This window comes from Haliotis rufescens, unplaced genomic scaffold (genome assembly GCF_023055435.1).
Source record: "Haliotis rufescens isolate VD_foot unplaced genomic scaffold, xgHalRufe1.0.p SCAF_12, whole genome shotgun sequence".
Lineage (NCBI taxonomy): Eukaryota > Metazoa > Mollusca > Gastropoda > Lepetellida > Haliotidae > Haliotis > Haliotis rufescens.
The window spans coordinates 11,236,533-11,245,622 of record NW_025963802.1 but is presented as its reverse complement, the minus strand read 5'-3'; positions in this window follow the sequence as shown (position 1 = coordinate 11,245,622).

Sequence of the window (9,090 nt, the reverse complement as noted above, 5' to 3'; positions counted from 1 at the left end):
GCTGCTTCCCTAATGGCAGGTACGTTAGAACATGGATACTTGCACAACTGCATCGTCGTCGTTTATCCTTTGGTCAATCGCAAATTCGCATTCTATCTTTTTCAAGCAGCAATTATGTTCTCAATCTTTCAGTCACTTGGTGTGACCCGCAGGTCGGATCCCAGGGACCCATGGTACCAGACGCATCCCAGATACCCCCAGCACCCCAGTGACCACAGACTGGACCAAGACTCCTCATCGTCATCGAGGATATCGTCCACGTCGTCAACATCTTTTGCCACCCCGATGATGACCACACCAGCAGCAACTAGACGGACAGCAGTGGCACGTCATCGACCGGGGGGCGACGCTAATAAATGTGAGTAAACACAGCAGTTTATTTAACATTTCTGCTTCAACCCATTCAACAGTTCTACTATAGATTCTAGCTCTATAGATCTACATGCCAACTACAGTGCCGTGCCAGTTATATTCGTACGATCCATAACGGTTTATAACCGTCGAATATTTTACGAGCACAAAAATGTTTCGCGTAGCGTCAATAATGCTCGGAACCATGTTAAATTTGACATGACGTCACTTTGATCACGTGACCGTCACGTGATGTCCTTCAAAGTGTCGTCTGCTGTTTTGATCGAAACATACGATAATCAGTGCAAACAAGGGGAGAAAATCTAAGGAATTGAGTAGTGATGTGAAAAGAATAGCGTTAAAGTTAAAAGAATCGGGGAAAAGTTATCAAGCGATTACTGACCTGTTGGGGGTTCCCAAGTCTACTTTGGGTAGTATTTTTGCTAAAGTAAAGTTCAGCGAACGGGTTCGGTAGAAAACATCCCGAGACAAGTTAGACAAAAAAAGTTGTCAGACAGAGATCGCACCGCGCTGTTCAGACTCGTTAAAAATAAAAGACAGAGACCTTTGAAGGACATCACTGGTTGGTCTCGAAAAGAACAATTCAAAGGGAATTACACCGAGAAGGATTTTACAGGCGCATCACGAAAAAAGATGGTTGTTAGTGGGGTGAGTATGAGGGAAAAAAACTGTCAATGATTTTTGGAAAAATGTAATCTTTACTGATGAGAGTCAGGTGGTTATTTGAAATAATAATCGTGTATACATTTGGAGAAAGGAAATGAAGCCGATGGACCCCCAGCAAACAATTCTACGTTGTGACAACGTTGTGACAACGTTGACTTTTCGTTGCTACAACGTTGTGATGTTACGTTGTCACAACGTAATTCTGTAGACTCCCAGATTGGTTGCTACAACGTTGTGCGTAAACCAAAATACAACCAAATCAAGACGTTGTCACAACGTCCATTTTTTACGTCGCGACAACGTAGGTATCGCATACTGTTTACATATGGCGACACTACAGGCATTGCAGCACGTTGTTGCAATGTCCATGTAGATTAACGCCTGTTTTATTCCTCAATACCTCCCAGGCAGCCTGAAAAGTTTGTACCAATCTAGTTAAGACGTCAGGTACCAAGAAATACATTCTGCAAACTGAATTCACTTTAACCCTATCCATGAAACAGCAAGTCAATGAAATGCACTCTCTTTTGGCAGAGTTTGAAATACGGCCAAGATATAAATCTAAATGTTTTAAATTACATGTACAATTTGGTAATATAATATTCATTTTCCAAAACAATTTTCAAGGCTATGTGCAAATTGTTCACAAATGTTTCAACACAATTAAAAGATATTGGATTTTCCCACGAATTTGCAAATTAAAAACCATCAAACAATAAGCCCTGCACAAATTGAAACATTTAAATTTTCTTACCTCATACATTCAGCATTGAGAGCAACACTGTGACAAACAGAATAGTCTATGCATCTGATGTCCTAAGATCCATTAGGTAAACGAAATGACAATAGAATTCTGGTTGAGGTGACCTTTATTTATTTGTTAAATGACAAGTCAGAACATGGGCTGAGTTGCTAGGGAGCCTTTTCAGTCCTCAAATGAAAAGTCACAGGGATGATCTTCAACTGTATCCTCAGTCTCTCCTTATGCCTTGGTAACTGAATAAAAAATGACACAAATGTTATAAAATGGCAAGGCAAGGGACATATTTCTGACATAACAAAATAACGGTTGCATTCCCCAAAATAATGTTTTGATGTCTGATGTCAGTCTTTAAACTGTTAAAAACTGCTGAAAGTGCGAAGGCGCTGACACTAATACCATGATGCTCTTGGATCATACATAAGCAGAAAAGCTTTTAGCACTGAATCATTGGTGTAACTTTATACCCCCGCCCTTTTAGATTGTGGGTATAATTAAATAAGAATCATCTAAATTTTAATTCTTGAAGATGTTTGTATATATTATTGAATCAGACATACCTTTCTCTCAGTGATATGTACTTTAAACAAATACGCTCCCACAATACTGTTTTCTCCACCTGAAAGAAAAACAGAAACCACAAAGTATCACATTCTTAAATAAACCAGTACTGTATAGATAAATCCCATTTACTTAGACTAATAGAGTATGATGTAACTGATAGTAATATTGGCAAATAGTTTTATCAGTCAACAGATCAACTGTAGTTTTTCAAAAGCAGTAACTTTACCTTTCTGCTGTACACTCAAACTAGTGATTCAAGTGAATATCATGGCCAAGTTTCTAAAACCTTATTTGAAAAATATGTACATAAATGAAAAATATATATTGCCAAATAAAATAAATAGTTCCCATATTTGAAGCAAGAATGTTGAATATGAATTATGAATTGGCCCACCAATAAGTGATAAAAGTGTTAACACTTTGGGGTATTTATCCTAATTAAAACTGATTTTTTTTAATACTTAGATCTACCTTAATATTTTCCATATTAATATGCCAGGATAGTTATATATGTTCTAACATTTACAAAGATTAGAAACATGGGGAAATAAACAAAATGCAATAGCTTATACAATACCAGACGGAGTTGAAACAGCTCTAAATATTTTTTGAAATTTATTTGTCACTACGTTTATTAACAGATCTAATACAGTTAAATATCGTTAAATATAATTCTGTAGTATGGTAGCCTACGTGGCAACATATGCAGATCGAAAACCGAAAGAATATGGTTGCTATCAATTCCATTGTATTTTTCATTGGTGCACATTGGCTACACCTATTTCACTTTAATAATCAACAAACGATGACCAACTCACTGACAATATATGGTGATATTGAACTTTTGACTATCGACTAGACTATCATCACCAGAGAGGACAATACCGCAAACACCCCGTTATAGCGCGCGACGAGAGACTCGTTTTACTTTTGCTCGTTTTCATTAGAAAGGAGTCGGACATAGATCTAGTTATCGGAAAATGATGAATTGATTCTTTTTTCGGAAATAATAAAAATACACATGATAAGCACCTTGCTATGATAAACTTTATAGACAGCAGCAACAACCTGATGATCCACATTTAGGCTACTTCAGTCAGTGCTAATTAGGCCTTTTCGGAAACATCAAGTATGTTTCTGTCTCTTCCCGAAAATACGATTTTTTTCATAACATCATTGATCACTTTAGACTAGGGCTATAACTAGCAGCCTACAGAGAGTCGATCTGAATACTTCCATTGTTTTGATTCCCTCTTTTCGCTGTATAAGAGAAATCTACTTAACCTTTCCCATGGCCTGGATGAGCCACATTGTTGCACAAAAATCAAAGTCAGAAGATTAGTACATGTAAACTTTAAATAGTAATGATTTCAGAAATAACACAGAAGAAATGGCGATAACTGTCAGTGCGGTCAGTAGGCGATGCATAAGTTAGGCCTATTTACAAATCTACACGCTTACGAACGAAACCCGAACATAATATGACGGCCACAAAACGCCACCAGATTGAATTCTGGTCAAAAATATACCGCTTGCCCTTGGCAATTACCCTTGGTATCCATAAAATAATAATATGGAAAAAAGTCTTGGGCCCCCTTCACCTCTGTCATCAAGTTCTGTGTATCATATTAATATCAACACTGACGCTCAGTGAAAATGACCGGCAAACTGCATTCTTAACCCTGCCACTTCTGAATAATACGATACATTTAGATCATTTGACGCACTGCATGCACAGAAACATATCAACAAGAGGAGACTATTTTTGAAAAATTAACTTACCTCAATCGAATTCACAGATCATCTGTCCAGTTCCAGTTGCTGCACAATCACTTGCTTGTAATATATTATGTCCAGAGTGAGTTTGAGCTAAGATGGCTGGTGACAACAAATCTTCCGCGACAATGTGACGTCATTCTGACGTCACTTCACGAGGCAACAGGCTAAACTTTTCTGCAGTCGCTCTCACGCAGCAAAAAATACGCGCCAATTGTTTTTAACTGTAATATTGCTTGTGACAACATTTAGTTCGTTAATAGATATATATGTTTAAAAAAAAATAACACTAAGAGATGGTAGATCTACAAGTGGTTTCCTAAACATCATTTACAAAAAGTACTGTAATGTCCAAAGCACAACGTTATCACAACGTTAATTTGCAACGTTGTTGTAACGTTGTCACAGATATACGCAATTACGTTCTCGAAATATTAATATTAAGAGATGAAAATTCAAATGCCGAATATATAGAAAGGTAATGCATTACTAACTTGGTTTTCTGACAAATTTATGTTGATTTTGATAAAGCAGTTCTATTCCTTCTATTCTATTCTATCGAGAAGCAAACTCAATAACGTTTCACCGACGTTTCAGAAACGTAGTTACAAAACGTTGTGTGATGTCCAATGCACAACGTTTTCACAACGTGAATGTGCAACGTTGTTATTACGTTGTGAAATAACGTTGCAGGTCGACGTTAAAATAACGTTGTTACAACGTTATATCACGACGTTACCAATCCACAACCTTTCAACAACGATGGAAGTGCGAATCATGCATGTATGGCGAAAATGTTATTGTCATTGTTTGTTGTTTAATCGCCTCTTACGACAAGCACGGGTTGCTGAAAAGTGAAAACCAAATCTAACATTATTGTAATTTTCTGCCAAAATGTAGTTTATTTCGAGTAAACACCTTTGTTTTTACGCTTTTCGCGATGAAGACTATTTGACGTCGCACCAACGTATGAGAAACGTTGTCATCATAACGTTGCATGGCGCCCGATGCACAACGTTTCCACAACGTAATTTTGCTACGTTGTGATTACGTTGTCACATAACGTTGGAGTGACGTGATAATAAGGTGTTTACACAGACTTAAGTTTATTCACGAGATGGAAATCCTGATTCCGAAGATATAGGTAAATAATGAATTACTGCCTTGTTTTTGGCAGAAATTGTGTCGATTTGTATGTAAAACTTTTGTTCATACAATTTTTGTTAAGGCGACAGTTGACGTCGCACCAACGTTTCAGGAACAATGTAACAAGACGTTGGGAAATATTCGATGAACAACGTTTTCACAACGTAAAAATGCAACGTTGTTATTACGTTGTGAAACGACGTTGCACAGTGACGTAATAATAACGTTGTGACAACGTTGTATCACTACGTTACCAATTCACAACTTTACCACAACGTTGTGAAAACGTAGTGTGTTAGCTGGGCCCGAGTGAGTGTGTCCCCCTCGAACCAGGAAGTTGAGTTTGGTGGTGTGGGGGAGTATCAGTTTTCATGGTGTGGGGACTTTGGTGCGTGTAAATGGTAACATCAATGTCCAGAAATACATAGAAATTGTGGGCAATAATTTGTGGCCAGTAATTTGTAGACATTTTCCAGACAATAACTATATATTTAAAGACGACAATGCGCCCGTTTATAGGGCAAATATTGTGAAAAATCTCATCGCCAACAATGCCTTAAACACGATGGATTGGCCAGCACAATCACCGGATTTAAATGTTATAGAAAATGTTTGGCTAAAACTAAAGAAAAAACTACAGGACACCGTAAACAACATCACTAACCAAGATCAGCTGTTTGAAGCGATCAGTATCACTTGGCAGGACATTGAGCTAGACTTTATTCGTGGCCTTTATGAATCTATTCCACGCCGGATATCTAAAGTTCTGACTATAAAAGGCATCTTAGCATGTAGTAAGGTATGTAGATAATTTTTTCATTAATAAATGACGCTCTGTCGATATGTAAACAAACGGTGGCCATTTTGGATCGTCGGACTATAACTGGCACGGCACTGTAGTTCTATACATGCCGGAAAGGGTGGTTGGGTGGTCGAGTGTTTTTAAGCATTCGCTTATCGCGCTGAAGACCTGGGTTCGATTCCCGACATGGGTACAATGTTTGAAGCCTATTTATGCTGTCCCCGTCGTGATATTGATGAAATATTGCTAAAGACTTCCGCCTGTATCCCCGACCACGATAAAACTGGAATACTGTTAAAAGCGGCGTTAAACCCAACTCTCTCACTCACTTGATGCAACTACCATAGACACTCTTAATGCGCTGTCATCAGTTGATGGATTAATGGGACAGTAGTACGTTAGGCTGCTCTGTTGTAACATACGGGGACATGGGTGGCCCCGTCGTCCAAGGCGCCGCAATTCGCTGTGCAGAGTGCCTTTGGCATGCCAGAAACGAGTGTTCAATCCCGGTTCGCAATGATTGTTTCTAGCGAAACCTCATTATCGGTGGTTTGTAAAGGGAGCTAACACTGCTTGCCTTATCGAAAGTTTGAGGTGGGCACACATTTGAAACTAAAGGTACTTGTACTATGTACTACGTCAAAACTCTATATCACGAACTACTATTTTGTCTTTTTAAAATGAGTATTGTGACTTTTAATTGGATTAGAATATACAAATGAGTAGAAACTACAGCAGAACTCACTTGTACAAACATCACAAAACTAGGACGTGGGATATTCATGAGATATTCAAGTTCCCCCCAAATTTTTGAGATCATATGTATCATGACCGAGTTTGATTGAAGTATAGACATAATTTACAGGTTTATATCGCCACCGACATTTATGATTGATGTGTTATATGTACTGGAAAATGTGGATTGTATGATATTGTCTATCAAATTTAATTTGGAGTACTTTTCTTGCGTTGTAACTATTTTTGCAAAACTCTGTTCTGGAAGGAGAGTGATCAGCTGATGACGTTATTGAAACTTCATAGACGTTTTGTACCTATCGTGGAGGCAACGTTACACTAAATAATTTATTGAGACATTTCCCATCAATATAACAAAATGAGAACAATATATATTGCTACATGATATCCATACAAAATAATTACAGATGTGAGCCCACTAAATGACTAAGTCAACCCAATGAAGCCTAGCGATTTACAAATGTGGGCCTACCTGTGTCGATCACTATATATATCACGGAAGGAGTGGACCCACATCTTAGAAAATGGTTATAAGTGAGCCAACCTAATAAAGATTAGAGATTTATAAATGTGGTCTCTCCTGTTGCAATCATTATGACAGAAAATGTGGGCCCACAATTAGAAATTGATTTTCAGATCTAATTAAGCAACTTAATGAAGCTAGGCGATATATACAAATGTGGGCCCATTTTCTTCGATCACCATAACTGACGGGAACAATGTGGGCCCACATTGTAGAAAAATGTTATCAGTAAGTTAATGGAACTTCGCAAATTATAAATGTGGTCCTTTCTTTTGCAATCTCTATGATGGAAAAATGCCTGCCTACATTTAGAAATAGATTATCAGCACCATGCCAACCTAATAAAGCTTTTCTGTTGTCCTATACAAATGTGGGCCCACTTGTTTGGATGACCATATATGGCAGGGGGGGAGAGTTGGCCCACATTTTAGAAAATTGCTACCAGCACTGAACCAACCAAAGATGTACATATTAGGGCTGGGACGAGTCAAAATTTACTACCCGGGTACCCACCACCCAATTACCCGACTCTACCCGGGTACCCGTTGAAGGTCTCAGGAGATGACTCAAAATGTCGATTGGGAACAATTTTAGCATATTTTTAGCATAAATAGGAAAACAACAGAGATCGCTCCCGATTGAAATAAGACTGACCTCACTTTCCCAATATGAACCACTGATAATGCGGTTTCGCCATGTTTCTAGTAGGGCTGGGACGGGTAATTCTGGTATCCGGGTCGGGTGGGTACTGAGTAGGACCCGGGTACCCACAGGACTAACGGGACCCGTGGTTAGTCACGTGATATATAGTTTAATGACAAAAATTATCTAGAACTCTATGGTTACACTTAAGTCACTAATGTTCGTATTTCTTTCTGACTATGCACCCATTCCTTCTGATTTTTAATATGGTTGAATAAAGATATAACTTAAGTCAACTTCATTGTATGAATGACCAGATTGTTTAATACATGTATCTAAATACGTTTTGCCAGGGCTATGCTCAAAATGTTCCCAATTGGACATTTTGAGACATCTCTTGAGACCTACAGTTGGTACCCGGGTAGGGTTGGGTAACAGGGGGTGGTGGGTACCCGGGGAGTAAATTTGGAGCCCTAGTTTCTAGATTTCTCAGTGCGCAATGCTTGTGGGTTTCACCCAACTAGACCTGCATTACTTCAGGCTTTCCTCCCTCCCACACTAAGTGACATGCCGTGATATAAGTGGAATACTGTTCAAAGTAGAGTCAAAACCAACTCACACACTCATTCTCAAATACAATCTTGTCAGTTGACCTAATTGGCTATGCTAGAGAAAACTGTTTCTTTCCTGTTAAAACAAGATAGGAAGTTTCATTAACTGTTGCTGTTGAAATATTGAGTAAATACTGACCTACTTACCTGTGGTTTGAAGTATTTCAGTCACATGCAGCCCTGTCAACAATTTTATAGGAGAAAAGACTTCGTCCCAGAATACATACAAATGCACGATCATGCATGACTATTTTATATCCGATTTACTATTGGGTGTTTATAATGGACACGCTTATTACAAACTTACGGATATTACAAGCTGCCTTTTGGTCCCGTCCATTTGCTGTATATATGCTGTATGTATATGCTTTTAGCGAACTACGGTTATAACGAACTAAAATTTGTGGTCCCTTTGAGTTTGAGTGAGTGAGTGAGTATAGTTTTACGCCGCTTTTAGCAATATTCCAGCAAT